Source organism: Equus caballus, chromosome 15, assembly GCF_041296265.1.
Source record: "Equus caballus isolate H_3958 breed thoroughbred chromosome 15, TB-T2T, whole genome shotgun sequence".
Taxonomy (NCBI): domain Eukaryota; kingdom Metazoa; phylum Chordata; class Mammalia; order Perissodactyla; family Equidae; genus Equus; species Equus caballus.
This window is the reverse complement of record NC_091698.1, coordinates 39,659,869-39,676,751: the sequence shown is the minus strand read 5'-3', so window position 1 is coordinate 39,676,751 and position 16,883 is coordinate 39,659,869. Positions and strand designations below refer to the sequence as shown.

At 36.7% G+C, this 16,883-nt stretch overlaps 1 protein-coding gene and 1 non-coding gene across 10 annotated transcripts in view; one reads left to right on the top strand and one right to left on the bottom strand.

The window, feature by feature from the left end:
- The window catches only part of CTNNA2 (catenin alpha 2), a 1,085,794-nt gene that overhangs the window by 103,570 nt on the left and 965,341 nt on the right, over positions 1-16,883 (top strand). The window lies entirely within an intron of this gene.
- Positions 16,151-16,253, bottom strand: LOC111768250 (U6 spliceosomal RNA). The gene has a single exon (XR_002800429.1). It is a non-coding gene; the product is annotated as a U6 spliceosomal RNA (small nuclear RNA).

Sequence of the window (16,883 nt, the reverse complement as noted above, 5' to 3'; positions counted from 1 at the left end):
TGAAAGTAGCTATATTCATTAAGTAGAGCTATGCAAACAGCTGTAAATTTGGATAATAAGCAAGGAAAGATATTTGAATTTCATTAGGCATTTTTTCCTCTGCAGTTAGCAAATATCTCACCTTCTAAAATTACTTCAATTGTGATTCACCACAATAAGCATGTAATTAAAATTGAAGAATGTTTACCAGGTGAGGGAAGTTGATGAAAGGAGCCAGGAAAAGGGTATGGAAAATGTGAAAAGAAGAGCAACTCAGGGAACACACTACACTTTGAAGATATTTTAGGAAAGGTAATGTGAGGGAGGATTTCAATCAAGTAGATGCTGCTGTTTCAAGACTAGCATGTAGAAGCTAAGTCACCAGGTGGTGAGCATTAATTAATTAATTCAGTCAATATAGACTGAAAACCTATTGTGTTTTGACTTCAGCACGAGATCCTGGGAGAATAATTGCTGGGAACATAGTTTCTGTACTCATAGAGTTTATACTCCAGAAGGAAGGATAGAAGTAAAACATAATTAACTATCATTATGGTGAGAAGTATGGAGTACTGTGGAGCGTTACTGTGTGGATATGTGTGTAGGGGGTGGGACAAGGGATTTCTGACCTAAGCTGCACATGGGGTCAGCTCTATAGCCTTTGTTTTTGCTTTATGAGCCAAGTATGCAAGCAATTACAGTGGAGCATAATTATTGTTCTTATGGCAATGTGCCAGCTGTCCTGAGAGTATAGTAGGATGTGTTCTACACATTCTAGATGGATGTGTCAGGGAAGGCACACAGAAGAAGTAGAAACCAAGTCCAGAAGGGTTAGCAAAAGTCTGCAAGTTGACATATTTGGGAGAAAATCCCCACTTCCTTTGAATAGAGTATCAAAAGGTAGGAGAGAACTTTAAATAAATTCAGCATTGCTAGAGTTTAACCGTTGGTGGAGTGATGTTATAAAATGAGATACACAGAAAGAGAGAGGCTGATCAGCAAATGGACCCTTTGGATCATATAATAAAGGTTTAATTAATATCATTTGATGAATGAGTAATGAATTGTGATATTATAATTACTACTATACCTGAGAATTGGAAGATTATGGCTCTTAATATATGTAAATAAGATATACTTACACCTCTTTAAAAAAAAAGCATCAATGTTTTTCTAACTGAGGGAGTAGATCCATATTAGTGGGCAGTGAAATGAATATACTGAGGTCTGATGAATGATTAAGAAATAGAATAAAAAAGAAAAGATCATCAGAAAAAGTAGGAACTGTGAAACTTTTATTTCGATTATATAGATAAGTGTCTGTGTGCTCTGGGGGAGATGGGACATAGGAAGTGTACTTCTGAATATTGGTTCGTGTCAGAGAGTCCTGAATGTCACTGTGATGGAGGGAGCCAGTTTCCTGGGCATGTTTACATGCTGAAAAGAAACTAGAGAAGCATGATGAGTCCAGGACCTAGAAACGCTTGGCTCCCTTGCTCCTGAGCCTGAAGAAAGAATCGTCAGCATCGGGACCAAACAGATGACTCTAATGGCAATCCTGACAGCTCGCCTTCAGTCCTAAGGTGACAACAATCTCAAATCCTCCAGGTACTTCCTGAGTGTTGTGATATTGATAAATTGAGAGTAATGATTAGTTCAGAATAAGTATTTGCCCTTTGCAAATGACTAATTAATGAGCTAAATTCTCCAATTATGAAACCTTCAGAGATTCTTGTTGGCTCTCTGGTAAGTTTGGAGATTTCTGGGCTTCTTGGACAAGATTATACCCTTTCTGGGCCAGTTTGGGGGAATTAGAGAATGGATGGTGGTATGTGTGTGTTAGGAGGAACATTTGACTAGTTCTCTGCTTCCTCTGCTTTGATTATGATATGGTGAGAAAACAAATCTCCTATGAGAGCTGCATCCTCTTTTATGTCTGTTAGCCAGAAGGTTAATCTCAGCAATCAATTCTTCAAGCAACATTTTGTACAAGACACCAAGTGGCCCTGCTGAGGTGGCCTTCATGTCTTCATTGTAATAGAATGTGCTTTGTGCTTAGATATGGGAAGCACATAGGGGAAGCCGCAGTCTCAGAACAGGGACTTCTGGTGAGGCTTTTCAGGATAAGAGATGGGTAAACTTGACGTTAAACCATAATTAGAAGTTAGTTCAGGGAATGGGATAAGTAAAAATCACATATTTTTGAGAAAAGAACTACATTTGCACAGGACTGGTAAAATTTGTATGTGGGAAGTTCATGAGGTTGAGAATGGCTTTACTATTACAGAGAAGATATCTGACTGATGATATAAGTGAGGTATCTGGCTGACGGTATAGATGAGGGGCCAGTCACGACAGATATATGAGCAAAGGAGTTTTGACTTTATCCTAAGAACAATGAGAAGCCATTAAAATGTTTTAAGAAGCAAAATGAGATAATCCTATTTGAACTTTACAAAGCTCACTCTAGCTGTACCATCAAGAATACATTATAGGTTGTGGATTGGAAAAAGGAGACCTCTTAGAGGATTTTAGAGGAAATCAGGACACAGGAGGAAATCAGGACACAGGAGAATAGACGAGTAGACCAGTAATATTAACAGGAATAATATTTTTAAATGAAAATTGTCTTTATTTTCACATTTTTTGATGTGGCAGTCTCTCTTTTGGAAGTGTATCCCATAGAAATAAGCAAAGATCTTCAATAATGCTTTTTACAGCATTGTTTGTGATAGCAAAACCTGGAAACTAGAATGTACGTCAGCAGAATGTTTGGATACACTGTGGCACATCCAAACTGTAGAATATTATGTAATGTATTAGATTTTTATTGCTGTGTAACAATATTGCCACAGATATAGTGGTTCAAAACCATGAACATTTATTATCTCACAGTTTCTGTGGATCAGGAGTCCAGTCATGGCTTAGCTGGATGCTCTGTTTCAGAGTCTTACAAGCTCCAATCAAGGTGTCAACTGGAGCTCTTTCTCATCAGATGAGGAAGGATTCCCTTCCAAGCTCACTTGCTTGTTGGCAGCATATGTTTCCCTGCAGGCCGCCAGACAGAGGGCCTCCTTTTTTTGCAGGCTATCAGTCAAGAATGGCCCTCAGCTCCTTGCCGCGTGGCCCTCTCTATTATACAGCTCACAACATGGCAGCTTGCTTCTTCAAAGCTAGCAAAAGAGACTGTTTCTCAAAACAAGACAGGTGTTACAATCTTATATGCATACTCCTGTGCACATAATCACATACACCCCATCATCTTTGTTGTATTGTGTTGCCTAGAAGCAAGTCTCGTCCTGTTTACATTCAAGTGAAGTGATTGCATAATATGCTGTATGAACGCCAGTAGGCAGGAGTCTGTTCACCACATAGAGTTATAAAAAAATATTATCTAAGTCTATCTATTGACCCGTAAAGGGTTGGGGGGCATTATATATTTTTAAATTACAGAGTATTTACTCTGTATCTCATTTTTATCAAAAAAGCAAAAAATTTATATCAATAAATACATGTTGTTTATGTTTGTATATGCTAGGAAAGACAATGGAAGAGGGTAATTGAGATAGTTTCTGTGTGTTTTCTAAGTGAGACAATGGTAGAATGAACATGGGCTAGAATTATTCACTTTTTCGTTGTACACTTCTGCAGTTTTTCACCAGTTACAACAACCATGGATTAATTTTTTAATTTTAAAAATGGTTAAAAAATTAAAGTACAATTGCAAACTCCAGGGCAAGTACTAAAAAAAGTAATCTAATATGCTAAGAAAAGAGAGAAACTAGAATCATAGAAAATGCTCAATTAAAACCATAAGACTGGCCAGGCCAGTGGCTCAGCGGTTAAGTTCGCATGTTCTGCTTCGGCGGCCCGGGGTTTGCCGGTTCAGATCCTGGGTGCGGACATGGCACTGCTTGGCATGCCATGCTGTGGTAGGCTTCCCACATATAAAGTAGAGGAAGATGGGCAGGGATGTTAGCTCAGGGCCAGTCTTCCTCAGCAAAAAGAGGATTGGCAGCAGTTAGCTCAGGGCTAATCTTCCTCAAAAAAAAAAAAAATAAACCACAAGAAGCAGAAAAGGGTGGAACACAAAAACAGGAACAAAGAACAAGGGCAACAAATAGAAAACATGATTGAACATGGTAGATATTCATCCAACTATATCAACAATCACTTTTAACGTCATTGGTCTAAATGCACCATTTAAAAGATAGAGACTGTTAGAATGGACCAAAAAACATGACCCAACTGTAAGTTGTCTGTAAGAAACCAATTTTAAATATAAAGACACATATAGATTAAAAGTAAATGGATGGAGAAAAATATACCATGCTAGCACTTACAAAAAGAAAGCAGGAGTAGCTATATTAATTTCAGATAGAGTAGACTTCAAAATAAGAAAAGTAGTCAGGGTTAAAGAAAGGCATTATATAATGATAAGGGGGTTTGTTCTCCAAGAAGACATAATAATTCTTAACATGTATTTGCCTAACAACAGAGCATCAAAGTATGTGAGGCAAAAACTGATAGAACTGAAGGGAGAAATAGATGAATTCACTATCATAGTTGGAGACTTCAACACGCCTCTCTCAGAAATGGACAGATCCAGCAGGTGGAAAATCAGTAAGAAAATATTGAACTCAACAACGCTGTCAATTAACTGGATATAATTGATATCTATAGACTACTTCATCAAAAAACAGCAGGATACACATGTTCCTAAGCTTACATGGGACATTCACCAAGATAGACCACATTCTGGGCCATAAAACACACCTTAACAAATTTAAAAGAAGAGAAATCATACAGCGTCTGCTCTCAGACCACAATGGAGTTAAATAAGAAATCAATAATGGAAAGATAACTGCACAATCCCAAAATATGCAGAAATTAAACAGTACACTTCTGGATGACACGTGGATCAAAGATGAAATTTCAAGAGAAATTTTAAAATATTTTGAATTAAATGAAAATGAAAATACCACATCAAAATTTGTGGGATGAAGTGAAAGCAGTGCTTTGAGGGAAATTTATAGCATTGAGTGCATATATTAGAAAAAAATAAAGATCTAAAATAAAGAACTTAGATTTCACCTTGGGAAAATAGAAGAGCAAATTAAATTCAAAGTAAGCAGAAGAAAAAAAAAACATAGTAAGTATTAGAGCAGAAATGAATGAATTGAAAACAGAAATTTGATAAAGAAAATCAATGAAACCAAAAGCTGGTTCTTTCAAAAGATTAATAAAATTGATAAGCCCCTAGCCAGGATAACTAGGAAAAACAGAGAAGACACAAATTACTAATAACAGAAATGAAGGAGGGAACATGACTACAGATTCCCTGGGAATTAGAAGGATAATAAAGGAATATTATGAACAGTTGTGACCATAAATGTGATAACTTTGATGAAATGGACAAATTCCTGAGAAGACACAATCTGCCAAAAATCACACGAGAGGAAATAGATGATCTGAATAGGCTTATATCTAATTAAAAATTTGAATCAATAATTAATAATGTTCCAAAACAGACAGCACTAGCCCTACTTGGATTCACTGGTGAATTCTACAAAACATTTAAGGAAGAAATTATACCAAATTCTCTATAATTTCTTTCAGAGGATAAAAGCAGAGGAAATACTTCCTAATTAATTCTGTGAGGCCAGCGTTGTTCTAACACCAAAACCAGACAAAGATACTACCAGAAAACCATGGACAATTATCTCTCTTGAACATAGATGCAAAAATTCTCAACAAACTATTAGCAAATGGAATCCAAAAAAATATAAAAAGAATTATATGTCATCGCCAAATGGGATTTATCTCAGGTATGCAGGGCTGGTTCAGCATTTGAAACTCAAATAATGCAATCCATCACATCAACAGACTAAAAAAGAAAAATCACATGATCATATCAATAGATGCAGAAAAGCATTTGACAAAATCTGATACCTATTCATGATAAAACTTTCTATAAACTAGTAGTAGACGGGAACTTCCTCAACTTGATAAAGAGTATCTACAAAAATTCTACAATTTACATCACACCTAATAGGGAGAAAATCAAAGCTTTCCAACCAAGATCACGTAGAAGGCAAGGATGTACCTTCTTACCACTCCTTTTCAGAGTCATGGTGGAAGATTATACTAATGCAATAAGGCAAGCAAAGGAAATAAAAGGTATACAGATTGGAAAGGAAGACATAAAACTCTTTGTTTGCAAATGACTATCATCTATATAGAAAACTTCAAAATAGTCAACAGAAAAACTCCTGGAACTAATAAATGATTATAGCAAGGTTGCAGAATATGATGTTAACATACAAAAGTCATTTGCTTTCCTATATACTAACAATGAACATGTGGAATCTAAACTTAAAAACACAGTATCATTTACATCTGTACCCAAGAAAATTAAATACTTAGATATAAATCTAACAAAATATTTTTAGATTTGTGTGAGGAAAAACATAAAACTCTGGTGAACAAAATCAAAGAGCTACATAACCGGAGAGACGTGACAACTTCATGGATAAGTTGTCCATGGAAGACTCAATATTGTCAACATATCACTTCTTGCCAACTTGATCTACAGACTTAATGCAATCCCAATCAAAATCTCAGCAAATTACTTTATGGATATTGGCAGACTGATTTTAAAGTTTATATGAAGAGGCAAAAGGCCCAGAATAGCCAACACTTCTATTAGAAGATAAGCCGCAGAGTGGGAGAAAATACTTGCAGAAGACACATCGGATAAAGGACTCATAAAAAATGTACAGTAAGAACCCTTAAAACTCAGTGATAAGAAAACAAACAACCTGGGCCAGCTCCGGTGTCCTGGTGATTAAGTTGGGCATGCTCCAGTTTGGCTGTTAGCTCAGGGTGAATATTCCTCAGCAAAAAAAAAAAAAAAAAAAAAAAAAAAAAAAAAGGAAGAAAATAAACAACTCAATTAAAAAGTGGGCCAAAGACCTTAAGAAGCATCTCACCAAAGAAGACATACATATGGTAAATAATCAGGGAAATGCAAATTAAAAAAACAATGAGATACCCATACACACTGATTAGAATGGCCAAAATCTGAAAGACTGAAAACACCAAATGCTGGTGAGGATGTGGAGCAACAGGAACTCTCATTCATTGCTGGTGGGAATGCAAAATGGTACAGCCACTTTGAAAAAGTTTGGAAGTTTCTTAAAAAACTAAACATACTCTTACCATATGATCCAGCCATCCCACTCCTTGGTATTTACCCAAAGGAGTTAAAAACTTATATCTACACAAAACCTACACAAGAATGTTTATAGCAGCTTCATTCATAACTGCCAAATTTCAGAAGCAATCAAGGTGTCCTTCAATGGTTGAATGGACAACTAAACTGGGGTACATCCAGACAATGGAATATTATTCAGGGCTAAAAAGAAATCAGCTATTAAGCCATGGAAAGACATGGAGGAACCGTAAATGCATATTACTAAGTGAAAGAAGACTGTCTGAAAAGGCTACATATTGTGTGATTACAACTATATGACATTCTGGAAAAGGCAAAACCATGGAGACAATAAAAAGGTCAGTGGTTGCCAGAGGGAGTTGGAAAAGGGTAAAGAGATGAATAGGCAGAGCACAGAGAGTTTTTAGGGCAATGAAGATACTCTGTACGATATTATAATGATGGATGTATGTCATTATACATTTATCTAAACCAATAGAATGTAGAACACCAAGAGAGAACCCTAAGGTAAACTGTGAACTTTAGGTTATTATGATGAGTCAATGCAGTTTAATCCTTGGTAAAAAAAATGTACCATTCTGGAGAGTAATGTTGATAAAGTGGGGGGGTGGGGGGGGGCGCTGTGCATATGTGGGGACTGGGGGATATAGGAAATATCTGTACCTCTCAATTTTGTTGTACACCTAAAACATCTCTAAAAGATAAAGTCTAAATAAAAAATTAAAAATACTGATTAAAAACTAAAAGCTAAACAAAGAAAAATTAAACCTTTGCTTAAAACTCTAAGGTTGTCAATATTGTCCCAATATTGTTATGCAACCACTAATGCAAGATGAATGCACTCTTCTCCTTTCCTTTTTCTCTTTTAAGTATCTGTAAGATGTAAATGTCCAGGGCATAAATATTATTTCTTATTTGCTGTACAGTGGGAAATTCTGTCATCTTCCAATGAAATAGACGTTTTTAATTTGCATGATTTCCTAATTTGTAAGCACATATAAATGCAGAATAAATAGAAATGAATTTTTCAAGTTCATAAAAACATTTATGTACTGAATTATTGATTTAATTGATACATTGATTTAAAGGTCTCCTTATAACAGGCACCGTACTTGGTTCTGAGAGTGTGAAAATGAAAGAGACTCTGCCTGTTTGAGGGAAGAACATATAAACATCATTAAAATAAGAGTAAGTTGTTATGCCAAGTCTTCACATTTCTGCCTAGAGTGGTGCATGAATCAAGAAACACAGAAGACATCATGCTTTTGTTGAGACGTGAAAGATCAGTGGGAATTTGTTTGCTAGGCAAGAGAGAAGCACACAAAGGGAGCAGTTTTGCATAGTCCTGTATGTGTAGGTGGGCATGTGTCCTAGGAATGCCAAGTTGATTTGTATGTGTGTGTGTGTGTCTATTTGGAGTCCTGAGAAAATGGGAAAGGTGTGGAAAATGAAAGTAAATCTGGAAAGTATGATGAGGAGGCATGAGGGACATTGTGGACAGCTAAGTAGGGCTAGATGGTAAACCACCATGTGTGGTAGGAGATGATGGCAAATCATGGAAGGATTTTAGGTAGAAAGACAACATTGGATTGTAGTTTAGAACAGTTCCTCTGGGGCTAGTGTGGTGAGTTATTTGGAAAGGTCTGAGATGGGGGTAGGGACATGGAGACTATAATAGTAAGGAAATTTTCCAGAACATTTATAAAAATCTTATATAAATAAAGTTTTTAAATATTTAGTAATTTCTGCTTAGGTCCTGAACGTTGATTCTAAGTTTGGTAAAGATGTGTAGTTAGATACAGGTTTTCCAAGGTCTCCTGTCCCTGGGTCTTACCTTCTGTGTAACTGCTTCTCTTCAAGACTGCTTCTCTGGCAGGAGTTTTGGGGGCTGCAGCTCTGGGAATGTGTTTTGGCTTTATCATCTTATGAGATCACAGCTCACACATGAAGGGAAGAGTTACAGACTTGTTTCTAAAGATATGGATGGCTTTGCCGTCAAACAAAGAATGTGTTGTTTAAAAAAACCAGGTGTCTTCCAGCTCTGAAAGCCTGTGGTTCTTAGTTATTTCAGCAATGGCTTTCTATTGTCCTATAAACCATGAAAACAAGTTAGCATATGAATCTAAGAAGTGAGGAAACTCCCAGAGTTGCTTGAAATGTGCAAGGAGGGTTTGAATCAGTATAGGTTACACATCCACATTCTCAGAGCTACTTTCAGGGAAGTTTGTGGGAAGATTGTCATCCTGTAAATCTGTACAGCACTGCCTGCCGCCTCCTTCCATCAGCAGGTTTCCCATGGGTGTGTGGCGAATCTGGTAGAACAGATAAAATGCAGTTTCATTATTCGGGGCTGGTTATATCTTAACTGCGATTACATCAAAGGTTAAATTCTGTCTCCATAAACATATGATTGACTTTTCTTGTTATATCATGATGCTTCTCTGTTAGATCTTACTTTCTGTTGTTTGTGTCAAAATGGAATTCCACTGTAGTGTATTTTGACAGTTAATCTTTTGTGCTTCAGATGGTTTAGAAATTTTTCACATAAGTAACTCCTGGATCAAACATATTCAATTGATGATTTGTTTTTGAAATCTATTGTTAATGTATTTAATGTTTAACTACACATCATGAAAGTGTTAACATTCTTGTTCAAGGTTTTTGATACTTGATGTTTTTAAAACTTGCTGTTTAATACAGACATTCTACTTAATGAGGGGAAGCATACTGTTTCTTGAATAGCCTTGACACAGTGCCAAATCATAAGGATGTTATAACATGGAATGATGATTTCTTTGCTTAGTAGATTGAATATATATATGTTGTTATAGAATAGATTTATTAAAAATAGGATATTTGTGATTTTAAGTCGTTCTTGAGAAGGTCCTTGTGAAACTTAGTTGATTATTTTGACCTAAGTTTTTCCTATTTTAAAAACACATTAAAAGTTAATTATCTCAAATTGGTAAAGTTGCTTGAAGTTTGTGAAGTTGTCAATTGTGGAACAACTGAATTTTTTCTTTATAAAAGTTTTATTGAAAAACTAAGTATTTATGCTCTTAAAGAATTAATAATATTTCTCTTAAGAGTGTGGGTTCAGACGGAATTATTTTTTGTCCCATGGAAGCAATTCAGATTATTCCTGCTGATTTCTCATTTCAGCCATGAGTATCACCTAATTTGTTATAAAGATGTTTTCCCTGATGAAATTTTTCTCCTGTAGCGTTTAGATAACCTCTGGCTTACTTTTTCCCACCTTCACCAACTTCTTTCTTCATTTCATTTTCTTCAACTTCACCATGTTGTCCTTAGCTTTTTAGATTTTTTTTCCATGAGTTTTTACTCTCTTGTCTCATAGGCAGCAGCTTCATCCTCTTAGCCACTCTTCAGAGCTGTGCCCTTCAGATGTATTTTTCTGAAACATAACTGCTCTGCCTTTGGAGTAGTTGTGTGCATGGTGAAAGATATAATAAAAATTGATGTAAGCTGATTACTCTACTGCTGAAAACCCCACATTTGTTCCCTTTTGCACTGAGAATAAAGTCCAGGTTTTTGTCCTTGTCCTGTGAGCCCTCATGTGACCTGTCCCCTTCCCTGTCCTCAAGTTCCATCTTTCCCTTTAGTCTTCCTCTATACTCCAGCCACATTGGCCTTTGCACAGTTGCCCAAATATTATGAGAACATAAACATAGCGAGAATCATATTTTATAAGTTTTATCAGTGAGATAAACTACTGGAAGTTGAATTTCAGAGGTAAAATATACGAAAATTAAAATTTTTAATTCAAAAAGTAGAGTACTAACTTATCTTCAAAACACTGTCTATGCAGAAGAGTAAAGAGTCCTTGTTTCTCAAACTTGTACTGATGCTCTTTCAGATATTTTGATCTTGGGAACATTTTGGTAATCTTTTTTAACATAAGAAAAACCTAGCTTGAAGCTGATTAATTATTTTTAAGTTGGCATTAGAGCTCCCAGCACTGCATTTGGAGGTGGTGATGGTTCTGGTGATTACTAGGCCAAGAAGGTGGTTATAGAAATGGGTGGCTGAGACGGAAAGAAGGAAAAGTCAGAGACATGACAGGTTGGGATGTAAGGTGGTTTAGACGCAAAGACTTCGAGGTCATCCAGGATAAGAGCTGAGATTGGGGTAAAGAATGGGAGCCAGGTGCTGACCGATCTAGGTACAGGGAACCCCAGTGTCTTGATAGATGATAGAAAGATGAGAGGCTGCTGAAGGGAAGCTCTCCGGGCATGTGTTTGTACCAGTGTATTAATCATATTTTTTATTTTCTGTATTTTATGTTGTTTTGACATCTTGGTGCCTTGCTAGTTCTGGAGAGACTGCCCCTTGCACATCTAGCTAATTCCTAAAGATAGAAAACAACTTACCTGGGAGTGTGCCTTTTATATGTAAACCAACCAATCCAAAGCTCTTATCTGCAACCACCTCCTTTATCTAACTCTCACACACCCAGCCAACATTTCTCCTGCCCTCAATCACCCCAGGGCCAGGTACTAGACAACTAGGGACTATCCCTGTAGTTCATTCAGAGCCCACTAAAATTATTCAAACTAGTCAATCCTAAACTTACTCAAATTTACCTATCCTGCCTCACCCATTCCTTCCACTGGAAACCACAATAAAAACTCTTGGCCGTGGTCTCTGCTCATCCTCCTTTCCTGGCTAAACTTGCTGCTTCCCCATGTGGCCCTACAATATGTGACATGCGTCTTTCTCTTGGAAGCTGAGTGTTAAGCTTCTTTGAATGGCATTGACCTCTCTATGTCATAACTCAGTCACCTCTATGGGTTAAATCCCAGGGGCATTTACAACAATGAGGAGATGCTGTATCTTTCTAACCACAAGGAATTGGTCAGGAAAATTAAATAAAATGACCTACGAGATAGATTTGTTTTCTATCCCTTGAATTGTTTTTTATGAACACAATTCACATATTTCTAACCCCTATAATTTTCATATTTTGGCTGACTATATAGTTAATGGTATATATTTCTTAGTTGTGAAACAGTTGCAGTGGTTTTAGATGCATATTTTCTTTCAAATTCCGATCTCTATAGTGAGGCTCATTTAGTTCCTTCCAATAAAATATTTTAAGGTCTTCTTATTAAAGCTGGAATTAGAATAATTATCATTATTTATAAAACACTTCTTAATATAAAAGGAACTCCAAAGAAATTATAATCACTCTGTAAAATTGAAAGTAGAAAGCACTTAAAAATTCATGAGTATAAAATAAAATATGCTTCAATAAAATTTGCATGCAGAGCTAGCTTATATTTTAGAACACAACTTAGAAAGATGTGTTTACATTGGGGAGCAATCCCCCCAAACAGAAAATGCTAATTAGAAAAAAATGCCCCAAATAATGATAAATATATTTCCTCTAATTAATCAATGAATATCTAATGAGGACCAATTGTTCAGTACTCTACTTCTAGTTTGCTGTTTACCCATGCTGGTAAATCCACCAAGCTTGTGGTGGTAGCTGAAATGTAAAAAACAATTCATGTGGCCCAAGACATGGCACACAATTAAGGTAAGGGTTATTATAGTGAGCATGAGTAGTATTCTCAACAGGATCACTACTGGCATTTTGGGTGGTGGTGTCCTTTGTAGTGTGAAACTTTACACAATATCAAACAACCCTGGCCCTATAGAACTTCTCAATGATTGGGACATCCCACATGGCCCCTGGAAATATTGTCTGAGTGAGATAGCCCCCGAGTTGAGATCTACTGGTATAGAATAGGGGCTGGAAAACTTGTTCTGTAAAGAGCCAGATACTAAATATTTTCCAACGTGGGCCATACAGTCTCTGCCACAACTACTCAAATCTGCTGTTGTAACCAGCAAGCAACCATAGACAAAACGAAAAAGAGTGGCCATATTCCAATAATAACTTTATTTACAAAAGCAGGAGGTGAGCAGATTTGGCCTATGGACTGCAGTTTACTCACCTCTTCCTGTGTACCACAAGTCTACCAGTTTCAACACAAGGAATACTATTTGAAACAATCAGTAGCAGTATGTCAGTTATGGGCTTTGGGGCTACAAATAATATGAACTCATATCCATTGTTTCTAAAGGTAAGATAGTTTCAGTCTTGGCTAATTGAATGTATTATTGTCATAAAAGACCAAAGTGTGTTCCTTCCTTCTACTCTTCTATCCTCAGCTGTTGTCATTTTCTTCCCTCATTGTCACAAATGGATGCAATGTGTCACATATAGTTACAGTAGTGCACAGGGGAGAAACACATGTCTGTCTGTTCTCCAGGAAAACCTTTCCCAGGAGTCCGTAGCTGACTTGCTGTCAGATATCATTTGGGGACAAACCCAAACTGGAACTAAGAATGGCAAAGAAGAAATTCCAATTATGTGGAACTCCACATAATTGCCATAGAATAATTATGATCTTCTTCCTTGGGCTGGAGAAGGATCCAGCCCTAACCCAGACCTATGGATACACGATATTTGAATGAGTTGAGATTGTGCTTAAGAAAATGAACATCAGGCTTTGAGGAGTTAGTAGAGGAAGATGTCTGTGCGATGCAGTATTTTCCATATTAGTTATATTATACTTTAAATATAATTCTGTCTTAAATACTATTTGAGGCCATTTGTTTTCCTCTGTTTCCATTCTAGTCAAAGGGAGCATTTAATACATACTTTTGTTTGGTCAGAGGAGAGATAGAAGCGTGGACCAAGGTTCTACCCATTGACTATAGGTAATCTCTCTTTAGTGTTGAAGGACCAATGGAGAGCCATGTCTTCCTGTATGAAGTCAGTAATATCACTGTGTGAAAGACAGTATTTAAATTTGGTTAACAAAGATTACTTAGTAGTCCTTAAGGAATCTCTTAAATAAACCCCTAGATAATCATATGTAGTTAGTGTATCATCTGGTTTGTATTATAAGAACTGAAAATAACTTGTGAGAAGCTTTCTTACTGAAATGTTATAATTATTTATTTTAGTGCTGAGTGGAATACAGAAGACCATCTGGTTCTTTCAGGCTCATAAAGGTGCTGCCCTACAGTTTCAGATAAAGCAGGAGATTTGCTGAGAGAATCGTCTGGGTGGCTGGGAAGTGAAGATATAACTAGAAACTCATTTTCCTACTTCAGGTGCTGTGTTTCCTGCATTACATCATGGCGTTCCTGCAGCAAAGTGCCTGCTCAGAAGACTTTATGTTTGTCAGGAGGGATGGCTCTAGTTCAAGTTCTGAATTTTTTCCTGGTGCTCTTCCTGAATTTTGAGTTCTTTAAGCCGTCAGTATTGGGGTTGAACAAATACCCTTAGATGAAACTATGTTTACTTTAGTGGCTTTTGAAGAATGAAGAATAATATTTTGTGGGTAAATTTGTTCAAGAAACCTTGTTTTGTATCTCCCTCATATCACATCACCTGGGAAGTGGCTGCCTCTTTTATGCCAATCATTTACTTATGTGTTTATTCAAAAAATGTTAAATTCACAGTCTTGTCTTCAAGGTTCTCAACATTCTAGTGTGAAAGGGACAAATAAAAGAACAGTTCAAATACAGTGTGATGTATAGCACAGTAGAGGGAAGCACAATGTGCTCTCAGAGCAAGAGTGGGTCTGAGCAGATCAAGAAATGATGCCTGAGTTGAGTCTCAAAGGATAACTGAGAGTAAGTCAAGTAAAGAAAACAGGGAAAGAGCATCCCTATAGTTGGAGTGACATGGGCAAAGGCTTAGAGGCATCACAAAATATTGAATGTTTGCAGAACAGCTAGTAATTCAGTAAGTCTAGAGTTTTACAAAGACTTAACATGCAAGGTGGATGAATGCTGAGTAATAAGTCTATACTGGAGGATAGTAAATATAATTGGAACTTGATCCTGAGGCAATGAAAGTCATCAGAGGCTTTTCAACAGAGAGTGACATGATGTAATTTACATTTTGGAAAAACCACTAAGACTGCAGAATAGAGGAGGGATCAGAGGAGGCTAAGATTGAAGGCAACATGACAGTCAAGAGGCTGATTCAATAATCTAAGGAAGAAATGATGAGAGCCTTAATTAAGGCAGTGATGATAGAGAAAAAAAAGTGATGTTTGGGAAATATTGAAGACAGAATTTTTAGAGTTGATGTAGGAGGTAAGAGAAAGGAAAGGAGTCAAAAATGACTCCTACATTTCTGACAGGGCTTGATAGTGGTTCTGTTTATTGACATGTGAATTCAGGAGTTGGACCAATTTGAGGTGAAAGATGTTGAGTTGACCTTTAAGCATTTTGGTTTTGAACTGTTTGAAACCTCCTAAATAGTTGCATATAGGAGACTGGAACCCAGGCAGGAGCCCTGAGCTAGAGAAATAGATTTGGGAGTTTTCAGCATAATGTAAGCCACAGACATGAATGAGACTGCCAAGAGACTGTGTGTCAAGCAGGGAGAGACAAGGGACAATGATGGAATTCAAGGTACTAACATAAAGGGCATGGGTATAGAAGAGGAAGCCACCAAGAAGACTAAGAACAAGATGACAAGAGGGTGGAGGAAGACCAGGAGAAAGTAATGTCTTTGAAGCCAAGGAAAGAGAACAATACTGTCAAATACTGCTGACAGATCAAATAAGATAAGAACTGAAAAGGAGCCACTGGATATTTTGAGGTTGTATATTTATTTATTTTTATTTAGATAAGAAATATGTGATCATTGTGTAAGTTGAATATGTATATGTGTATATTTATATATATGTATATATACACACATATATAAATATATGAGGTGAAAAAATATATGTAATTATGTATAACTTAAGAATTGCCCCAAATCTCATCACCCAGCATAGCTACTGTTAAAATTTTGAGGTATATCTTTCCAGACTTTTTCTATATGCAAATATATTCTCTATATCTAGATATATGTCTATATATAACAAAATGAATTCCTATAAAAATATGAGACTCTGCATGAATTTACTTGTCATTCTTGCCCAGAGACCATGATAATCTTCTCCACATCTTTCTAATTTTAATATATGAGCTGGCAAAGCACATGGTGTCCATTGAATTAAGCGACCAGGAGACGATGTGTAACTTTGCAAGGCTAATTTCAGTGGAATGTTGAGTGCAGTAGCCAGATTGTTGTGGGATGGGTAGGTAGTCAGGAAATTGAATGAACATTATAGAACACCCTTTCAAGAAGCCAGGCTCTGAAAAGGAAAGGAAGTATAGTATGTCAAGAGAGGAGTAGGATGGAGAGGGTTGTGGGGTTTTTTTGTATTTTCCTTTTTTTGTTGGGCAAGACTTTCCACTGACTAGAAGGAGCCAGAAAAGTAGAATAAATTGAGGATACAAAGAGGCCCGATTGATGGAGTGAGACCTTAGGAAGCAGGAAAGGATGGGCTCTAGGAAAGAGGGAACAAGTCCCGTCTTCCAATAAGGTAATTGGGAAGGAGGTGACAGTGGACAAAGATGCTGATGTGTTTGTGGATGGTCACCTGAGGTGATTCTGGTCACCTCAGAATGAAGATGGTTGCTACTCACATGTATTCACTTATTTGACGAAGGCTTTTTGAACTTGCTTGAAAAGAGAACCGCCATATTGGATCAGATCCATTATCTGTTCACTTGCATCTTGAGAGTGGTGCCAAGAGATGCATGTTAGAAAGGTATAGTCTTCTCT